This window comes from Lissotriton vulgaris, chromosome 3_1 (assembly GCF_964263255.1).
Source record: "Lissotriton vulgaris chromosome 3_1, aLisVul1.2, whole genome shotgun sequence".
Classification (NCBI taxonomy): Eukaryota; Metazoa; Chordata; class Amphibia; order Caudata; family Salamandridae; genus Lissotriton; species Lissotriton vulgaris.
The window spans coordinates 1,868,672,794-1,868,695,873 of record NC_141689.1 but is presented as its reverse complement, the minus strand read 5'-3'; the positions used below and the strand labels follow the sequence as shown (position 1 = coordinate 1,868,695,873).

General features: G+C 48.6%; 1 protein-coding gene across 1 annotated transcript in view; it reads right to left on the bottom strand.

Annotated features, from left to right (window-relative positions):
- The window catches only part of NPY2R (neuropeptide Y receptor Y2), a 148,871-nt gene that overhangs the window by 3,887 nt on the left and 121,904 nt on the right, over positions 1–23,080 (bottom strand). The gene's annotated exons all lie outside the window — the stretch shown is intronic.

The following is a 23,080-nucleotide window of genomic DNA, read 5'->3' as shown; positions in this document are numbered from 1 at the left end:
GGAGAGAGGAAGGGTGAGCTTGAGGGACGAGGTGGGGTTTCAGTGTCAGGGTTGAGCACACATAAATTGGTAAGTGGGTGTGTGATGCATGTGGTGGAAGCGAGAGGTGGATGAGGTAGTTTGTGCGGTGCCGTTTTGTAGTTTCGTGTTAGGGCCGAGGTTGGAGGTAGGTTGTTTATGAGAGAACACAGCATGAAAGCCTGGGGGACACAGCAATTGGCAGTACTTAATTTGAGCCGGTGGGGGCCAGCTGCACTCATTTTCGGGAACAAGTACTTGTTTTTATGTAGTGTTTGCTATCAGGTCACCATGTCACCCAATGTAACTGTACTCAATTTCTCAGCCTGGGAAGGCTGAATACCCGAGTCACCCTGCCAAAAAACGCCTGTGTGACCTGTAACACACTACCTAATGTGTAGGCCCTGTCTATATAGTATGGGTGATCATCATCTCTGTCTCTCAACAAATCGTTTGCTCGGCAACCACTCCTGCAATTAATTCTCTGTTCACATCCATACATGCCGTTTCTTGGCCGCAGCTTCCCCCTGCCCATAAGAAGAAAGAGTTAATCACACGGAAGTCAGCAGTGGAGAGAGCGAGCCTCAGCGCCTACCCTATACTCCCCGGTGCCCCCCCTACCTCCCCTCCTTCCATCACCTCACAGTCCACGCAGGCCCTGCCAAAATAACATCTCAGAAGTAATGTGGGCACTGGGCAGACATTAAATGTCGCTTACAGCAGTTGCCACATTACAGCTTGACAAGAAATCCGTCACGAGCTGTTGGACAGATCTGATAACGGTTTACTATACCACATATGATATCAAACAAAAACATAAAACAACGAGTGAAAGGGGCGTCTCGTTCATTTTGCAGGGAGGGGAGTGCGGCAAGGGGAGGGAGGGAGAGTGGGAGGGAGTGAGGGAAGGGGAGTGAGGGAGGGAGTGAGGGAAGGGGAGGGAAGCAGAGTGGGAGGGAGTGATGGAAGGGGAGTGAGGGAGGGAGTGAGGGAGGGAGTGAGGGAAGGGGAGTGAGGTAAGGGGAGTTAGGGAAGGTGAGTGAGGGAAGGGGAGTGAGGGAGGGAGTGAGGGAGGGAGTGAGGGAAGGGGAGTGAGGGACTGAGGGAAGGGGAGTGAGGGACTGAGGGAAGGGGAGTGAGGGACTGAGGAAAGGGGAGTGAGGGAAGGGGAGTGAGGGAAGAGAAGTGAGGGAAGGGGGTGAGGGAATTGAGGGCGAGGGAAGGGGAGTGAGGGAAGGGAAGTGAGGTTGAGGTAAGGGGAGTGAGGGTAAGAGAGGGTGAGGGAAGGGGAGTGAGGGAGAGGGAAGGGGAGTGAGGGAGAGGGAGGAAAGGAGGGAAGGGGAGTGAGGGAGAGGGAAGGGGAGTGAGGGAGAGGGAGGGAAGGAGAGAGAAGGAGAGGGAGGGGGAGGGAAGGAGAGGGAGGGAAGGAGAGGGTGAGGGAGGGAAGGAAAGGGAGAGGGAGGGAAGGAGAGGGAGAGGGATGGAAGGAGAGGGAGAGGGACGGAAGGAGAGGGAAGGAGAGAGGGAGTGAGACAGTCAGAGTGAGGGAGAGTGAGAGGGAGTGAGGCAGAGTGAGACAGAGAGAGAGAGAGGGAGAGAGAGGGATGGAGGGAGACAGTGGGAGAGATAGATAGAGTGAGGGAGAGAGGGATGGAGGGAGAGAGGGATGGAGGGAGATAGAGGGAGGGAGAGAGAGGGATGGAGGGAGAGATAGAGGGAGGGAGACAGAGAGAGAGCGAGAGAGAGAGAGGGATGGAGGAAGGGTGACAGAGAGAGAAAGAGAGATGTGCGTATGCGGGGTCTGGTGGCTCAGTGGATGAAGGCGTCCGCTGCAGGGACCTCTGTTCACCCTCATGGTCACAGTCTTTTTTGTTACTCTAACCCCGCCCCCTCCTCCACTGACCCCGCCCCCACCGGTGCGGCCCTCGGACACAAACCACACTATAAATTTGGCCCCCGAGAGAAAGTTTGTGAGTACCCATGCTCTAATACGTCTCTACTGGTCCAAGGCACATCATTATGGAATGTCTGTATTTTTTGTGTGAAATACAAATATATTTAGTGTTTGACATTTTTGGTATCCTATTTTCGCTTTGAAACAGTTTTTGTCGTGAAAAGCGATTCACGAACCAGAATTGTGTTAGTGTCCTATATGTAACTGCCTATGTCAAGCATACTTTCGAAATTAGATGGTAGGCCAATGACACAACACGGCCCTGAGCAGTGCAAATAAATAATTCAACAAGTTGCCAGCCGCCGCTCTAGGGAGAACAGCTTCCCATTGTCATATTACCATTGCTTTCAATAAACAATGTCAGGGGCATATCGTCATGGACGCTTGGGGTGATCACTTCTCAATATATTTTCGGTTAGAGTCGGTTGACCTGTGTGATAAATCGGGTGTGATAGTCGCAAGTTGGAGTCGGGGCCTGGCCCTTTTTTCTGATTTTAAACCAGTGCTTTGTGTCAGCAGGCCTACGTGACACTGACATGGGACAGGCCACCAACTGTGACAGGTTACCAACTGACTGCAGCAGGCCTGAAGTCTTCTGTGACTTCTCTGCACTCAGAATACACTCATAGAAGCAACAGCTCGACTATTCTGTCAACTTCAAATGTGCTGTTGTGTGATTCGGGTGTTGAGTGTCTGCATGGTGGTACTCGGGGCCTACGTCCCTCCTGCTATCTGAGTCTCATATATAGATAAGTGGACAAGCTCGATGCACCATCTTCCCAGCAGACCCATGCTGACTTGTGAAGGCGGATTGAACATGGGACAGATAGTCCTCTAGTCAGCAAGATGCCAGTGGGAACCATTCATCAAGCAAAGCTGCCTCCACCTCACCCTCAACAGTCCCAATGCATCAACCTCTGCCACCTGAGACAAAGTCAGATACCAGCCCCTGCCTAAATAAGTAAGGCTGCTACAGCTCCCCATGGTCACTCTCTCATGCTCTAAACACAAATATGACATGGTCTGTGCCATATTGTATGCAGCAACAGACAGGCACTTGTGGATGGGCAGGCTAGGCATAGGAACCCTCCTGAAACTCCCTGCTTCCCCACTTCACCCCGCTTCATACTGCTTCTGCGGTGGCCAGTGTAATACAGCCGAGCCACCTCCATTACTTGCTGCACGGGGACCCTGGTGCTGAAGAGTCGGCCGGCTCATTCCCCTGAGATATGGGCACTGCTTCCACTTCTCTCATGGCGGGAGACCCTGCTTACGAGGAGTTGGAGGGTCTATTTAGTGAGGCTCAAGATCTGGCTGTTTGCTGCCTCCTCGTCACAGTGTCACACTGACTAGACCTGGTTCATTGTTGGTCATTGGTTGTGCTCTAAGCAGGGAGGCTGCACTGATACAGGAATAGGGGTTGACACGCCACCCCTTGAATACTTTGTCTCTGTATTTTTCGAGCTGCACTGATTCAATTAATTGGCATCCATTTGCCCTCCCAGAACTCAGCCATCTTGTCCCCACCCCCAGAAACAGAGCCAGAAGCAAGAGAAATAGAAGAGGCACTTGCTGCTCTTCTGTCTCCAATCATTCCTGATTACAGAAACAGAGCTAAAAACATTAGAAATAGAAGAGGCACTCGCTGCTCCTCTTCGACCTGAATCTCTCCTGAGGGTCATTGAAATAGAAAAAGAGGAATGATCTATCCTCCTCGAGTGACGGTCATCTTGGATAGGTCAGCCACTTTCTAAACCCTATCCACTAGAATATATTACTCTCCTTACAATGTCTTTCCGTCTACTGTTCATGCTAATTGATTTATCATGCTCTCGAGCAGTGGCTGCCTAGCCTAATAGCTCATAAATGAGGGAGCTTTATTGTGGAAAGTTATTATGAGGACTGGGAGCACTTAGCGGTGGACATTGACCCAGAGCTTCTCCCCCTTGACCCTTACATCTACCCTCTTGCCTGAATCATTGCCTGCTCCCCTGAATGCTCAGTGGCGGACACAGCCTGCTTTATTATACTACTGCATAATCGCCACGTCCTCGCCACCCACTGGCACACCTTATCAGGTACACAGAACACAAAGATCTCTGCACTCATTATCACCTGGTTCCATGATACTATCTGTCTATGTTTTCTGTCTTTCAATCACAGCTGTTAGAAGCATGGATATGGAGCCAAAAGCCTTAAGTCCTATCCTTACGAATTTGGAGCCATTTGGCAATAATGCTTATACAATTAATTACCCGCCTAACCGATCAAAATATGCATCCAAAAACTTCAAATACAGATTCCTAAAAGTGCACCCAGAAACCCTTATTTCGGACCCCTACTCCTCATAAAATAAGGTGCGACATTAAGTAATCTCATCTTCTTTACAAAAAGACATGCTCAATGGAGGTTGGTATTTTACTTTCTTCTCCAAATTATCACATCCAAGAAGACTCTTCATGGACTTGGACTTATAGTATCCCCTTCACCTACCTACGGAATAGAAGCAACCACCTCCCTTTACAACAATGGGACTATCCTTATACAATCATCTGACCACAGCCTGGTTATCTTTGACAACATTTTCCCCATCAGAAAGAACATAATGTCTAGTAATGGAACCGCACCCTCCCAAGGTCCTCCTAGTTCCTCGGACAACTCCCAAGATCCACAAAATGTGTCCTCTCACAACCTCGACATCTCAGGTAACTCTACCCCTTCCCCTCCGTGCTCCTCCATAGGGACTTGCGAAATACGTAGCAACTCCTCTATGACATTAGGTTGGTTAGAATTCACCTCTCCCCATTCTCAAACTAGTCAGCATGATCACCACTCTTCTAGAGCCCTTATGGCACACCATCACCCCTTCTGCACTGATGTCCCTCATGCACTTCATTGCGGACATTACTATATTGCCCAAGATTCTCCCCATAGTTATACCAGTGTCACACCTATATTCTGATATCCCTAACCAGGGCAGCAAAGGGACTCATAAGACCCTTTAGAATCCGGACTGGATGAGATTTCATTTCCCTTCCAACAACTCAAGGCTGATGTCCAAAGCCTTTCACACCTCACCTCCGAGTTATCTGATAATCAGAAGTTAAGTTGGCCTCCGAACACTAAGTACCTCAACAACACACATCCCTCTAAATCCTGCTCCAGGCTCTCTGCACGTCCCACACCCATCAGGACCTCACCACTAGTGGCCTCTACACACCAAAGATGGGAAACCTCACCCCTCCTTAATGACCCCTCCAGGCCTTTAAGAGTAAAGGAGCCACTCCAAGACAAGGATATTATATCTCTTTTACTCTCTTATGACCCATCATATGCTGCTAACCCAGATAATTTGTGCCAAAACGAAGCAATCCACTCTGACACGTTCAGACAAGCAAGGGTAAACTGCGGATCTTTAAATAAGAACAACCTCACTCGAGCCCCCACCACCATTTCTTCTTCAGGTGTTCCCAAACTATAGCTTAAATGAGTGCTTCTTAACTGTAGATATTTCAGTGCTGACGGAAACCTGTGTCAACAAATCATCTGCACCAATTGTCGACATACTAGTGTCCCCTAGCTACAATATCATTAGGCTATATAGATCTGGTGGACAAGGTGGAGGCATCACATGTATATATCTTAACAATCTATCAGTTACACAACGACAATCTGATTCCTTGTTGTCATGCTAATACCTGTACTACAAAGTCTCATGTAACACCAGGCAAGCATGCAAATTACATGCGCTCTACCACCCTCCACAAGACCATCTCCCTTTCACAGAACAAGTCCTGGAAATCATCTCAACAAATGCAGAGTGTCATGGCACCTAGATCTTCCTAGGAGAGTTTAACCTCCATTGGAATGACACAAATGACTTGTCAATCAATTGCCTCAATCAGTTGTTATATTCCATATAGGTACCCTAATAGAGGGGGTGGGGTAACATCATAACCCTTCACCTATATTCTCCCCTACATTACATACATAACGGTTAAGCATGGGCGAATTTTGCGAATCTCGCGTTCGCGAATTTTGCGGATTTGCGATCTCGCAATCCGCAAAATCCGCAAATTCTCGCGAATTTGCGGATTTTTTTTTGTGTGTGTTTGCGCGGGTTTCTGCCAGGTCGCGAGGGTTTTTTTACAATTTCGCAAACGCGAACTTACCTGTCGGGTCGCAAGTTTTGCGAACTTGTTGTTTCTACGTGTCCAGCCTGTTTGGGACACTCTTCTTCATCACTGCCACCCTCTGTCACCACTGCCACTCTCTGGTTTTCCCATGCCACCCTCTGGCTCACACATGCCACCCTCTGTTTCATCACAGCACCCTCTGGTTGTCCAGTGTACATTATTGTGGCAAAGCAAAGCACACCTTCCCTGCCTCAAGTGACCTGAATTAATTTGGGGCTGATTAATGTGTCACAGAATATTTTTTTAGCTGGCACCTGCTTCCTTAGTGCTTTCTGATTAGTGATCTTTTGCACTTGCTCAGTGCTTTCATTGTTGCAAAATTAGTTACAATACCTGCCCTGCCCCAACTGTCAATAATGAATTAGGGGCTGATTAATGTGTCACTGGATTTGAACTTCCAGCCTGGCTCCTGCTTGTCTCCCTTAGCTGTAATTCAGGACCTTTGTGGCATATGTGTAACTATTCTGAGGGTCAGAGCAGGGTCACATAATAGTTGCAAGTAGCCAACTGAACTCTGGAGGGGCCCCTCAGGAAGCACTACAGGAAATGGCTACTAATGATGAGCTTGAACTTTTGAACCTGGTAAGTAGTTTCAGTTTTGCTAAGATCGTATTTCTGCAATTTAGCGCTTATTCGCGGGGCGCGAAGTTGAACTGGGAAGCCGCGAACTCACGCAAACAGTGCGAGCAAGCCATAAAATCCGCTGCTCGCGGATTTGCAGATTTTGCGGGAAATTCACGAATCTCGCGGATTGCGAATTTACCGAAAATCCGCAAAATCCGCGAGCGGAACGGATTTTCCGCCCATACTTAATAACGGTTCTTAGGGACCGACGTTTCACCTAGATACGACACTGCACACAGAACGCAGCATTTTCCCTGGTAAAAGCCTCATACATTATGCATGAGGATTCTTGGAAGCACGGCAGGGCTACCATCTCCTGTATAATATCTATGTACAAATTCATTCCCGACGTCATCCTAAGTCCGACAAAGAAATACAGTGAAGTAGAACCCCTTGGAGACCTATGGGTATATATACCTCACATCTTGCTAAGAGAGGCAGAGGAGACCAGGACTTCCCGGCTGCCAACTGACCAAAGACACTGAGGTTCCTGCATGCAGATACTCCAGCTCGCAGTGGCCTACACATCCTGTGCGGGTTGTCCAACCCGAAACCAGGACGGGGTCCCACAGTCTCTCAATCCAGGAAATGGGGTTGACTTTATCCTAGAGGGATTCTTGGCTTAACACCAACACACAGGCTAGGTACACTAAGGTACATCTTGTTAGGGAGGCATAGTAGGAGTAAGCACCTTTTATTATCATGTATTTCATAAACTCTTATATATTCATGATTATTCCAAATGGTAGAACTCTATCATCCTTTTAGTTTCATAGTGCTTCTAATCATTTATATCTGTTACTGTCTAGTGTTTGTTGCAGCTCATCTATTTTACACTAGAAGAACAACTGTTCAATAAATGCTTATTGTTAGAACCGGCTGTCTCTAGTTGGCAGAGGTATGCACTTCTGACAAATAGGGACACTCCTTTTCTAGTCAGGGCAAGGGGATCACACCCTTCGATAACCCCTGCTCACCCCCTTGGTAGCTTGGCAGAGCAGAACAGGCTTATCTCCGAGGCTGTGCGTTAAGCAATTATGACCACATACAGTAATACAGTGAATACACTACAAAGGGACACGACACAGTAGTATTATAAAAATAAGTATTTTTATATAAGGCTTAGCACAAGACCAAATAACGACAAAACTGTACACAATCAAAATAAATACGTTGGGAAGGAAAAAGGATAGTTCAAAGGCAGTTTCTTCTTTAGCACAAAAGTCTTTTAGTATCAAGCAAATCTTCTTCTTGGAAACACAGTTCTTAGCAACAGGGTAACTCACACGGGAGCTACACGACGTTGAGGCAAAGTTAATCCACAGGTTCGGCGGCGACCGCGAGGAGCGCTACGGCGGGCCTGGAGTCACACGGACCCCCCAACAACACAGTACCTTAGGAAAATGAAGCACCCGATGATCAGCGGCGTCGAGCAATCCGGCGTCGCGTCTTCGGTGTCGGTCAGGCCTCAGCAGGCGTCGTCGATGATGCAGTTGCACAGAGTGAGCAGCGCTCACAGCGTCGAAGGGGCACACAGGTGATGCGATCAGCAGCGGTGCAGACACGAGGTCCTCTGGAGCTAGAGCCATACTCCCACTCACTGGCGTTGCTGCTGGCGTCGGTCGGGCCCACCGTCCGGTCGTCGTGATTGCTGGTTCCTTCAGAGGTGCTGGATTCACACTTCCAGCAAATAGCACTTTTAGCAGGTGAACTCTTTTAGCCCTGTGACTTCAGCAGGAGACTGGCACTCTTCCAGTCCTTAGAGATTTTCTTAGCAAGCTTGAGAGTACACACACAGTTCCTCTCTCCTGGTTCCTTGGCAAAAATAAAGAAGCACTGCAGGATTCCCCCAACAACAGCACACTGGCAGAAGGGGTAGGCAGTCCTTTAGATCAGCAGGCCTCTTGTCCTTGGTTACAGGGTTCCTTGTCAGAAGTGATCTGATTTCCTAGTTCAGGGGTCCTTCTCTTATACCCCTTTTCGTCTTTGATCCCTTTGTCTATGCCGGGGGTTTCCCAACATCCTGGGTCTGTGGTGGGTGGAGCTAGGCGGTAGCACCTGGCCTATTCATTGAGCCGGGCTGAGTCCTCAGACGCCCCGCAGGAGGTGGAGCCAGCATTGATACTGGCGGGAGCAGAGCTATCGCCATCCCGGCAGGAGGTGGGGCTAGGATCGTCCATGGCAGGCACAGAGCCATCAGTCGCTTGGCAGGAGGTGGAGCCAGCATTGTATCAGGTAAGGCAGGCTATCAACAACTACTCTCCCCCTACTCTCAACGTAAATGTCCCACTCATCCCACACTGACTCATCCAGACCTCTTGGAGCCACCCAGCTCCTGTCACACACACGTAAGACCAGCAGAGACCAGATATGGTTAGACAAGAAAATAGACACTTTCTAAAAGTACTATTTTCGAAGCCAGAGTTCAAGAACCATCCACACCAACGGATGCGTAATTAAACCCCGAGTTCAGGGATACCAAACTTGACATTGCACCGTGCTCTCCGAGCCAGCTAGGATCATAGTACTAATAATCCCGGCGGCCCATTCTAATCAATGGAGAGCAGGCTACCTCGCAATAGTGAAGGACCGAGATGGCGGTAATTCACTATCAGGACATGCCAACTTGGTCAGGCGTGTCCTACCTCAGACTTACAATGCACCCTGCCCGAAGGCCTACCATAGGGGCGACTAACATGAAGCCAAGGGAAGGTTTGGAGGGCTGGCAAGTAGGTATACCTGCGCAGCCGGCGTGACAGTACAAGACTGCACGTGGGTCTCGCAATGACCGACCCGTAGACATTCTTTTACGAAGCCGCTCCTGTGGGTGGCACAACACGTGCTGCAAGCCCACGAGCGGCATTTGTATTTACAAGCCCCGGCACTCCTGGTGCACTAGACTAGGGACTGACAGTAAACCAAACAAGCCAAACATGGATACAATAGATACATTAGTTTAACATAGGGAGCACTTGCGCTATGGCACTGATCAGCAGTGACACAGCGCCCAAAGCATATACCAGCAAAACATCGTAAAACAGTAGAGGCAAACAGAAAAAATGGAGGAGAGACTCAAGCCAATGATGTCAGGTCTAACACGTGTCCCCTCCAGCTGAAATGTGGGGAGAACTACCCTTAACCTAGGGAGTCCTCATCACTAAGGCGGAAGAATCTGGACAGACCATCAGCATTGGCGTGATCTGTACCAGGGCGGTGTTCCATCGTGAAGTCCATCCCCTGTAGAGCAATGGACCACCTCAACAGTTTTGGATTCTCACCCCTCATTTGCATCAACCATCTGAGGGGCCTGTGGTCGGTCTGAACCCGGAAGTGAGTCCCAAACAGGTAGGGTCTTAGCTTCTTCAGCGCCCAGACCACAGCAAATGCTTCTCTCTCTATCGCACTCCACCTTGTTTCCCTGGGAAGTAACCTCCTACTGATGAAGGCTACAGGCAAGTCTCGGCCCTCTTCATTCACCTGAGCTAGAACAGCCCCCACGCCATGCTCTGAAGCGTCCGTCTGAACAATGAATTCTTTCGAAAAGTCGGGTGCCTGGAGTATAGGTGCTGTGCACATTGCAGCTTTCAGGGTGTCAAAGGCCGTTTGACAGGCATCAGTCCAGATCACGTTTCGTGGCTGCTTCCTGGAAGTCAGCGAAGTCAAGGGGTGCACAATGTTGCCGTAATCCTTGACAAACCTCCTGTAATAACCCGTGAGTCCTAAGAAGGCTCTCACCTGCGTTTGGGTTTTGGGCGGGGCCCAAGCCAGGATGGTATCAATCTTGGGTTGCAGGGGGGCCACCTTACCGCTCCCCACTTGGTGCCCCAAGTACACCACAGAACCCTGCCCAATCTGGCACTTACTGGCTTTGATTGTGAGGCCTGCTCCGCGCAGGGCCAACAACACTTCCTGGAGGTGGCGCAAGTGTTCCTCCCAGCTGGCGCTGAACACTGCGATGTCGTCCAGGTAGGCGGCACTGAATTCCTCCAGCCCAGCCAAGACCCGGTTGACCAACCTCTGGAAGGTGGCAGGGGCATTCTTCATCCCAAAGGGCATCACCCGGAACTGGTATAGCCCATCTGGTGTGGAGAATGCTGACCTCTCCTTTGCCCCATCAGTCAAGGCGATCTGCCAGTACCCAGACGTTAAATCGAACGTACTAAGGTACCGGGCAGCCCCCAACCGATCGATGAGCTCATCAGCTCTGGGGATGGGGTGCGCGTCAGTCTTCGTGACCGAATTGAGCCCTCGGTAGTCCACGCAGAACCGGAGTTCGGGTGAAGCACCAGGCGCTGCAGCCTTCGGGACCAAGACCACTGGGCTGGCCCAAGGACTGCTAGAGGACTCAATCACCCCTAACGCGAACATTTTGGAGACCTCCTCCTTAATGTACGCTCGGACCTTGTCAGTCACCCTGTAAGCCTTGTGCTTCACAGGAGGGCTGTCTCCGGTGTCAACGTCATGGACACACCAATGCGTGACACCCGGAACCAAGGAAAACAGATCCGGGAATTGCCCCAACAGTTGGTGACAATCCTGTCTCTGCTCAAGGGTCAGTGTGTCAGAGAGGACCACACCCTCCACTGACCCGTCTTGCTCTTTAGCATACAGGAGGTCAGGAAGAGGCTCACTCTCCTCCTCCGTTCCATCATCTGTAGCTAGGAGCATGCCCACTTCGGACCTTTCTAAGTGGGGCTTCAAACGGTTGACATGCAGGACCCGCAAGGGATTCCTGGGAGATTTCAAGTCCACCAGGTAGGTGACATCGCTCTTTTTCTCCACAACCTTAAACGGTCCAGTCCACCTGTCCTTGAGCGCACAAGGTTCCACAGGGGACATGACCCACACTTCCTGACCAGGCTGAAGCTCTACCAGAGTGGCATTCCGGTCGTACCAACGCTTCAGCTCCTCCTGGCTGGCCTCCAGATTTGCCTGAGCAAGTTCTCTGAAGCGCCGAGTCTGGTTCCGAAAGGCCAGCATGTAGCTGTATACATCCTGGGGAGGTTTCCTGGGAGATTGCTCCCAGCCTTCTTTGACCAGACTCAAAGGCCCTCTTACCGGGTGACCGTATAAGAGCTCAAAGGGGCTGAACCCTAGAGACTTCTGCGGCACCTCACGGTAAGCAAACAACAGGCATGGCAAGAGGACGTCCCATTTCCGCCTCATTGGTTCTTCAAGACCCATAATCATGCCTTTCAGGGTCCGGTTGAATCTCTCAACCAGCCCATTTCCTTGAGGGTGGTAAGGAGTGGTGAACTTGTAGGTTACCCCACACTCCTTCCACAGAGACTTCATATAGTTCGAAATGAAGTTGGTGCCTCGGTCGGACACCACCTCTCTGGGGAACCCCATCCGGGAGAAAACACCCATCAGTGCCCGTCCCACCACGGGGGCCGTCACTGTTCTGAGAGGGATGGCTTCCGGGTACCTCGTGGCATGGTCCACCAAGACCAGGATGAACCTGTTGCCCAGGGCTGTCTTGGGGTCCAGGGGCCCAACAATGTCAATACCCACCCGGTCAAAGGGGGTGCTGACCACTGGAAAAGGTTGGAGGGGAGCCTTCTGCTTCCTTCCGCTTTTCCCACTTGCCTGGCAAGTGCGACAAGTCTTGCAATGGATGTCTACATCCCTACGCATCTGAGGCCAATAGAAATGGGTGACGAGCCTGTCATAGGTCTTGTCCTGCCCCAGATGTCCAGCTAACGGTACGTCATGAGCCAAACCCAGTAGGAAGGCTCTGAAGCGCTGGGGTACCACCAGCACACGGGCTGACCCAGGTTCAGCAGCCTTAGGCTCGCTATACAGGAGGTCGTTCTCCCAGTACACAAAATGTGATCCTGACTGATCACCTGAGGATTGGGCTGAGGCCTGGCGCCTCATGCCCACAAGAGAAGGGCACCCTTTCTGTTCTGCACAGAATTCCTCCCTGGAGGGACCACCATCCTGCTGCCAGTGGGTCAGCTCGGGCAGATCTCCCAGTTCGGCAATTTGTTCCCCTGTGGGCTCCAGGGCATCCCCCTCAGGGTCTACCTCCTCCTGGACCACGGGAACAACGGGGGCCGGTCTCCCGCGCCTCCTGCCTCTTCTCTTCACAGCTGGGTCCTGGGCCGTACTTTCAGGCTCCGGGACCCCATCAACACCCTTACTCGCTGTCATCGATCGAGTGGTTGCACACACCCACTCTGGCACACCCAACATTTTCAAGTGCGCCGCTCGCTCCACCTTAGCCCAAGGGGAGTCTTCCAAATCATTGCCCAGGAGACAATCGACAGGCATGGCGGGCCTCACAGCAACCTGAAGAGTACCTGAAACTCCCCCCCATTCAAAGGAAACCTGAGCCACCTCACACTCTTTCTGGGAGTTGTCGGCAGCTATCACGGGGTAGAATGCGTGGTGAACCACCTGCTCTCTGGACACCAAGTGACACTTGACAGCTGTCACACTCGCTCCGGTGTCTCTGAGAGCTTCCACTCTATGGCCATTAATGGTCACCCACTGCCTATATTTACTAGTGTTACTAGGCAGAGGGGGTGGAGGGACCATTTGCATGTCTCCTAGCGAGACCAGGGACATTTCTGCGGGACCCCTCCCACCAGGGACAACCATCTCCTCCCCTCCCAAGGCTACACTTGCCAACTGACGAGGGGGTGCACGCGGCGGTGCATTCGAATCCTTTTTGGGACACTGGGGGTCATAAAACCGGTGTCCCACCTGCCCACAACCGTAGCAGGTTAGGGGGCCCCTATGAACAGGTTTACCCGTCGGGCCCCTGGCTTCTTCTCAGGGGGAGGCTCGGAACCTTTCCCTTGGTTCCCTTGGGGATTACTTTGGGGCCCTTTCTGAGACTCCTTCTGTTTACCCTTGTCCCCCCCACTCTTCTGCTGGGGACCCTGCCCACCTTTGGCTGAGTCTCCCACTGGACCCTTGTGGACCCTGGTACTGACCCAGCGGTCCGCCTCCTCAGCAAGTTTTCTAGGGCTAGATATCTTGCTATCAATCAGGTGCTGGTGCAGCTCTGGAAAACAGTTATTAGACAAGTGCTCCCAAGCGAACAAATCATAGAGAGCTTCATAACTTTCCACTTTGCTGCCCTTTACCCAACCATCCATGGCTCTGCAAAAATAAGACACATATTCAACCCACGTCGTACCAGGCAACTTCTTACATTCTCTAAAAGCTTGTCTGTACTGCTCGGGGGTTAAACCATATCGCAACATTAAAGCATCTTTCATATGAGCATACGACATCCTATCCGCAACAGGCATGTCTAACAGGGTATCTCTTCCCTCATTCACAAAGCGACCCCACAACCCCGCTCCCCAATTCTTCTCAGGGACCTGGTGGGCCAACAATGCTAACTAATATGCTTTAAACCAATGGCCAATTTCTTCATTCTTATTGTAATCTTTGATCACATCTTTCGGGAAGTAAAACTTACTTTCTGCAGGCTCGGATGGAATGCTGCCACCAGAGGGATTCAACTCTAACTTTTTAGCTTGGATATCCAGTTCCCTCAACCTGGCTTCACGCTCCAAAGCTAACTTCTCTCGTTCAAACTCCAACTTTTTGATCTCTAAATCAGCTTCCCTTCTACCTCTTGCATTTTCTAACTCCAACTGCCCATTTATTTTTAGCCTTGCCATCTCCATGTTGTAAGCTCGCTCTTTTGCCCTTTCTTCTCTTTCTTCAGGGGAAAGACCTTTGGAGGAAACACTGCTTCCGGGAGAGGGCACAGGTCCATTCACTGGCACCTCCTCATCCCCTTCCTCTGTGGGTACCACCACCACATCAGAGGGATTTCTGGACTCCCACCAGGCCTGCAATGCTTTATAAAAATCATCTTTTCTCGAGAGGCCGGTGGTAGGAACTTCAAACTGGTTGCAAAAGTGTTTCAGCTCATCTTTCTTGTATTTCTTTAGCTTACTCCTCTCGAACTCTTCTACAACAACGATAGCAGGGGCAGTGACTCCGTTGTCACTCATGGTTAAAACTGGCAGTGTTCAGAAAATCAAGTTTCAGAAAAGCGGAGAGCAAAAATAGGATCCTTCCGAATCGGATTGTGACTGCGTTATGGTCTGCTTTCACTATGTAGCGCACACTAATCACTGTACATGGGTCATAAATGCAAGGTCCAAATCCTCACCGCTGACCCACCAATGTTAGAACCGGCTGTCTCTAGTTGGCAGAGGTATGCACTTCTGACAAATAGGGACACTCCTTTTCTAGTCAGGGCAAGGGGATCACACCCTTCGATAACCCCTGCTCACCCCCTTGGTAGCTTGGCAGAGCAGAACAGGCTTATCTCCGAGGCTGTGCGTTAAGCAATTATGACCACATACAGTAAGGCTTAGCACAAGACCAAATAACGACAAAACTGTACACAATCAGAATAAATACGTTGGGAAGGAAAAAGGATAGTTCAAAGGCAGTTTCTTCTTTAGCACAAAAGTCTTTTAGTATCAAGCAAATCTTCTTCTTGGAAACACAGTTCTTAGCAACAGGGTAACTCACACGGGAGCTACACGACGTTGAGGCAAAGTTAATCCACAGGTTCGGCGGCGACCGCGAGGAGCGCTACGGCGGGCCTGGAGTCACACGGACCCCCCAACAACACAGTACCTTAGGAAAATGAAGCACCCGATGATCAGCGGCGTCGAGCAATCCGGCGTCGCGTCTTCGGTGTCGGTCAGGCCTCAGCAGGCGTCGTCGATGATGCAGTTGCACAGAGTGAGCAGCGCTCACGGCGTCGAAGGGGCACACAGGTGATGCGATCAGCAGCGGTGCAGACACGAGGTCCTCTGGAGCTAGAGCCGTACTCCCACTCACTGGCGTTGCTGCTGGCGTCGGTCGGGCCCACCGTCCGGTCGTCGTGATTGCTGGTTCCTTCAGAGGTGCTGGATTCACACTTCCAGCAAATAGCACTTTTAGCAGGTGAAGTCTTTTAGCCCTGTGACTTCAGCAGGAGACTGGCACTCTTCCAGTCCTTGGAGATTTTCTTAGCAAGCTTGAGAGTACACACACAGTTCCTCTCTCCTGGTTCCTTGGCAAAAATAAAGAAGCACTGCAGGATTCCCCCAACAACAGCACACTGGCAGAAGGGGTAGGCAGTCCTTTAGATCAGCAGGCCTCTTGTCCTTGGTTACAGGGTTCCTTGTCAGAAGTGATCTGATTTCCTAGTTCAGGGGTCCTTCTCTTATACCCCTTTTTGTCTTTGATCCCTTTGTCTATGCCAGGGGTTTCCCAACATCCTGGGTCTGTGGTGGGTGGAGCTAGGCGGTAGCACCTGGCCTATTCATTGAGCCGGGCTGAGTCCTCAGACGCCCCGCAGGAGGTGGAGCCAGCATTGATACTGGCGGGAGCAGAGCTATCGCCATCCCGGCAGGAGGTGGGGCTAGGATCGTCCATGGCAGGCACAGAGCCATCAGTCGCTTGGCAGGAGGTGGAGCCAGCATTGTATCAGGCAAGGCAGGCTATCAACAACTACTCTCCCCCTACTCTCAACGTAAATGTCCCACTCATCCCACACTGACTCATCCAGACCTCTTGGAGCCACCCAGCTCCTGTCACACACACGTAAGACCAGCAGAGACCAGATATGGTTAGACAAGAAAATAGACACTTTCTAAAAGTACTATTTTCGAACCCAGAGTCCAAGAACCATCCACACCAACGGATGCGTAATTAAACCCCGAGTTCAGGGATACCAAACTTGACATTGCACCGTGCTCTCCGAGCCAGCTAGGATCATAGTACTAATAATCCCGGCGGCCCATTCTAATCAATGGAGAGCAGGCTACCTCGCAATAGTGAAGGACCGAGATGGCGGTAATTCACTATCAGGACATGCCAACTTGGTCAGGCGTGTCCTACCTCAGACTTACAATGCACCCTGCCCGAAGGCCTACCATAGGGGCGACTAACATGAAGCCAAGGGAAGGTTTGGAGGGCTGGCAAGTAGGTATACCTGCGCAGCCGGCGTGACAGTACAAGACTGCATGTGGGTCTCGCAATGACCGACCCGTAGACATTCTTTTACGAGGCCGCTCCTGTGGGTGGCACAACACGTGCTGCAAGCCCACGAGCGGCATTTGTATTTACAAGCCCCGGCACTCCTGGTGCACTAGACTAGGGACTGACAGTAAACCAAACAAGCCAAACATGGATACAATAGATACATCAATTTAACATAGGGAGCACTTGCGCTATGGCACTGATCAGCAGTGACACGGCGCCCAAAGCATATACCAGCAAAACATCGTAAAACAGTAGAGGCAAACAGAAAAAATGGAGGAGAGACTCAAGCCAATGATGTCAGGTCTAACACTTATTGAAAAACTTGCACGCCGTTTATTCTGTGTATCTCTCTGAAACTAAGTGAGCACGAGTGACTGAGCAAAAAGTAGTACACGGTTTCCACAGTCCTGAGGGATCAGGGATGTCATGTTCGATGGTTCACAAGAACTATTCTCTCCTTGGTAAGAGGAGATTCTAGTGGCACAGTGAGCTAGCTGACACAAAATGCCCATCATACCCGGTGGATGTGTTTAGAGTCAGTCTGACACCAATCTTACAGTGCATGACATCCCAACGCGCAGATCCTTTATACTTTTCATAGGAACTACACAACACCTTCTAACTAGACCTCAACCTCACTCAAATATATGATAACCCCCTCACATCAAGGGAGCTACCTTAGATCTAGTCATAGGAAAGATCTATCACCCCTATTGACTGTACAGATGGCCATTGCATCTCCTTTCTCATCACAGAAACTGTGAGAACCAATAAAGCTCAGCTAAAGAAACCCAGACACTGGAAAAGAAGTAAGAAATATTAACTTGTATGATCTGACTTCCCCCAGTGATAACATCCTGCCCCCTCCTCTGGAAATGTCTGATGTCTGCAACCTTTACCGACCATTTAAATCGCTCCATGACTAGCATCTTAGGCTCAATTGCACCTCCACAGCTAAAATGAATGTCCTCCAAAATCTCCAAACCTTCGTATAATGGTAGTCTGAATACTGAAAGAAGAAATCTGTGACTGGTGGAACGTTTGTGGAGATCCTCTCCCTCCCTTGACCATCTTACTCAGCTGAGATCTCTGAGAAACTTATTTAACAAATACACCAGATGCTCTAACACTGGTTATGTCAGAAAACAACTATAGCAAGCCAGAAACTGACCAATAAAGTTGTTTGAACTCATCATGCTTCAATCAAACAGCCATCCTAACCCTCCCTCAATGGAACTCTGTTTGCAGTGGAATTGCGAGCAATTTGCTGCCTTCTTCCGTGAAAAGACAACAAAAATTGAATTGGAATACAGTCAGCTTTGGAGAATCTACCTATCACCTACCCTCCCTCTGGGTTTGGAGTGTCACCACCTGCTCTGGTTCCCCCCCCCGAAAAGAAATGCTTCCTGGAGCCTATTCAAAACTTTGGACGAAAGCACCATTTGCAAAACTCTGGCTGCACTGGAACAATTCAACCAATTCAGCCCTTGCATTCAAACTTCTTCAATGAAATCAGATCATGCATACTCCCTCATTGGACGAAGATAGTTAATGCCTCTCTGCTTCAAGGTTCATTTCTGGATTGCCTAAAGTCGGGGCAGGCCACCCCTATCCTTAAAAAACTGACTGCAGATCATACTAACATTCACAATTTTCGTCCAATTTCCAAATTCTTACTCTGGCAAAGCTCCTCAAGAAATGCATCCACGCCCAGCTATGCAGCCACATTAAACAATTGCCATGGCTAGAGCAATTCCAATCCAGCTTCCTTCAGGGTCATAGCATGATCTCCCCTCTCACCCACATTTTTAATGATGTGCTACGAATGCTGGACCAAAATGAATCATGCCTTTTGATCCTCCTCTACCAATCATCTGCTTTTGATACTGTCAAACATGACACCCTTATCGATCTACTGGAGCAAAGGGAATGAGCTATCAGGGACTGTGCTAAACTGGTTCTCCTCAATCCCACACAATAGAACCCAAAGACTCATGGTGAATCAGTCTCTATCTAACCCCTCTCTGCTCACTCTGGGAGTGCCACAGGGTCCACGCTCTGACCCCATCGCTTCAACCTGTTCTTAGAGCCTCTAACAGAAATTCTGAAGTTGTCCAACATCCACTATCACATGTATGCAAATGACACTCAACTGTACCTGAAAGTGTTCTCCCCAGAGGACATCAGGTCCCTCAACTCAGCACTTCAGATAATGCAAAGTTGGCTGACACTTAATCACCTGACATTAAATGCTCTCAAAACAGAATTCCTCCTTATCACCCCAGCCAAACAGTCTCCAGACATAGAAGAATGGATGCATCAACTAACAACTCTCAACTGCACTCCAAATATCATTGACTCCACAAGCTCCCTGGGAATAATGGTAGATAAGCATCTGAACGTGCAGAAGCACATTAGTGCTCTCGCCAAAGGAGCAAACTTCCAATTGAGCATCCTAAGGAAAATAAAACCCATTCCTTCCTACCCCACAATGACTTCAAGACTCTGGTGCAAGCCCAGATGATCTCTAAACTGGATTATAGAAGTGCAACCCTCGGTGACCTTCCTGAATTGAAGATGGTGCCACATAGGGCCTCTGTCAACTCGGTTGTCATCCCATATGGAGCAAAGATACATCTGAACATTGCATGCATGACCCACAAAGCTTTACATTTCAACACCTCAATATACCTTGAACAAAAACCTGAGCTCTCTGGGGGCTCCAGATTCTCTAGGGGCTTCAGCACTTTACTACTCAAGCCACAGAAATTCCATAAAAAGAAAGACCCACAAACAAGCATTCTCGGTTATTGTACCAAGAATTTGGAATTCACTGTCACCTGAAATAAGACTGAATAATTCCAAGGCTTCCTTCAAAAGGGAAGTTAAAGCGATAGTGCTGAAGACATTTCTGGGCTAGATACACAGCCACCAGACACCCTAGGACTCGCTTGTTTATACCTATCTTTATTGAACTGTTATGATTGTTTCTTGTCCAGTTGTTTTATTGTTAGCACTTCCTGTACCTTCGTAGCTGCCAATCTGTAAAGCCCTCTGATACCCCATGTGGTATTGTTTGCGCTGTATAAATCTTTTAAAATAAGTAAATTAAATAAATAAGGGACACAAAAAAGCACATTTTGAGACAGAAAAACCATATACTCAGAGCCAGATTTATCATAGTATTCAATTGCCCTTGCGCCACACATGCTGTCGTAGGGGCACGCAATACTAAAGTGCGATTTACCAAGCAATGAACGGCCACCTTGCGTGACCCTTCGCTGCTTGGTAAATCTGGAGTATCGCAAGGCAGCGCAAGTCTTTCCTTTGCGTTACTCTGAGAAGTCGCCCCAGGGGTAGAGCATGGGTGTTCCCTCGCATCCACCCATGAAATTGGCACATTCCCTGATTTACCATGACTGGTAAATCTGAGATTGATTCAAAACACCACACCTTCCCAGGGGAGGTGGAATGAGGAGAAACATTTTTATTTTTCTGCATTGTTTTCTCTTTCTAAGTGTGCTGCATTCTGCAACTCACTTAGAAAGACGTAAAAACCTCAGTAGACCATGTTCCTTCCCGCACAAAAACAAACCTGCCTGCAACATAGGCAACCATGCACCATAGCACAAGGGTGCCTGCGCTGGCGCTAGACAGAAGATTGTGCACCAGTGAAGGTAGAGAGCGGGAATGAGCCCTATCTTGGTAAATATGGCTCATTCCTGACCTTTTGCACAGCGCAGTTTAGCAAGTTGACTTGCTGCGTTGCGTGAAAGAATGATAAACCTGGCCCTCAGTGTGCAAGAACACTCCTAGGCATTCAGAAACACAAGACCTCAAACCCCAGGATTCAGACACACAGAGGTGCATGGTGAAATAAAAAAAATATAGACCCTCTTTGCTGCATCTCAAATGAATGAAGGGTTACACCGCCAGACATGAAATGGAACCTGTATGCTGAGAGAAACACTGGGGCATGATGGGACAGACATAACTACGAGCCCCCCGTATATGCAGGGATAAAACCACAAGGGGAGGGATAACAGAGAACCTTTGAGCAATGACAAACATAGGAGCATTGTGGAGGAGAGGATGGAGCACACAAGTGCAGCTTCATAGATGGGTGCAAGGTTGGAAATAGGAAATAATTCAGAAGAAAAAGGTACATTATGTATCAAACAGTGACATGTACACATGCAAGATAGATCATTTGATAACATCCTAATGTATTATATGCATCAATTACATACAAATAGATTTCATCTTTTGATGGAATTCTGATGACAGCCAAAAAAGTTCAAACTCATATTCTCACTTACTACAAAATAGACCACAAAAGATCGACTGATACTTTATCAGAGAATACTACCCAATTAATATGTACCTATATTGATTAAAAGATAAACAAAAATACACTGTATGTTAAAAAATACTATTATTGTTACCAGACCTTTATAAACCATTTATGAAACTCACCAAGAAAATTAATTTCACGGAGCTCCGAGATCGAGTGCCATTAAATACTCAAAATTCTACCCCCCCCTCCCTCCAGTCACCGGTATCAATAAGTTAAATAAACTTTGTTGAGATCAAAAATCATTTTAATAAATGAAAATATCAGGGCATAATCTTTGTAAGAAACCCTGTTTACAGTGTCATATGAACCCACCAAGAGATGAAACATTATTGCAGAATGCCACCAATGTAAATGCATCTGATTATATTCAGGCACCATTTTGTTTCTCAATTTATACTACCCTGAAAGCCCGCCACATTTTTACCCTTGCACTCTATCCCAGGTGCATTATCCAATCTGGATGACGACCTTAAAGTATAGTGATACGCTTTATTATACACACCTCAGCCACAGGCCCCAACACTTTCCACCACCCAGTGTCCTCATCTCAATCCCCCACTTTCCAATTCTCGAACAGAAGGCACAAAATACACTTCAGCCCAAAGTGCCACACCGTGATCAGTCCTGGTTCGGTGCACCTTAATCTTCCACCACTTGATACTTCAACACAGAGATTTAAAACACATCAGCACCAGATGAACCCTGCACAAAACTGAGCCTTCTGACAGTTGAACCCCACACAGGTCTAAAAAAGCTTTTCAGTCATGGGCTACACCCAACCCCATTCTATTTCACCAAAATCACACAAAACATACCTCGGAAATCCTATCAATTTTGCAGGTGTTCCTTCAACTTTCATACCCAAGATATATACTTAGCACTGCCTTTGTGAAAAGTAAATTTAGGAGCATATACAGCATGGCAAAGTGCCTGCAAAGCTATGTGCATACTCACAACCTCTTGAGTGTTTGGGGTTTGGGCTTCCCATACTTGTGCAGGTGTTCCCACTCAAAAACAAACCAACCCAGTGCCTTGTGCCAAATTGGACAAAGCACCACTTCTTATGCTTCACTTCCGTATCCTCTATGAGCTTCTGTTATGTTGCTTCTTCTTTGTACCTTTAAGACTTGAGCTCAGGTTCTTTTTAGAATGTTATGATGCTGGTTAGAATGCATGTTCATGGAATGTAGGCTTTGCATCTTTTGTGTGAAGGTCAGTTATACAGGAGCGGTCCTTCATTGCAGCTGCTCCCTGGCACTCACCTGTATTATGTTACTTACTTAAATAAAGTAACTCCTATAGCTACTGCTTCGACCATCTTTACAATTGGCGACGTTGGATTTGGACCCATATAAATTCTGGACTATTTTTTTTGTATTATTTCTAAGAAAATATGGATTTTGCACCTGGATTGTCTTTTTATTAGGCGGAAAGAAGATAATATATGTCCATCGGAACATCGACATATCGAATACATTATTGCAGAAACTTTGTATCTCCGATGTAAACATACCTCACGGTAAGGCCTTAATCTGTTGTGGACACGGTGTCGGTTGAATCTTCTGTCGGCTGCATCTTTCGAGCAGCAGTGGAGTATCGGGACGCGAGAGGACGCGAGAGACGAGGGGCGCGAGAGGAGATCTTGCGGAAGTGTTCCGACAAAGGATTACAGGACGTGAGGTAATTACGCAAGATCACGCTGCGTGACCTTACGCAGCGGCATTTTAGATTGACTTTTGGATCGGAGCAGCGCGATTTGGAAAAAAATAATGTACTTTTGACTCTGCAATTGATAATACGATGTGGAAAAAAATACCGTACTTTTGACTCTGTAATCGATAATTTATACCTTACATTTCAGTTTACACTTACTATTGAAATTGAGCAGTTTAAAAGATATACAGGTGAGATTGTCGG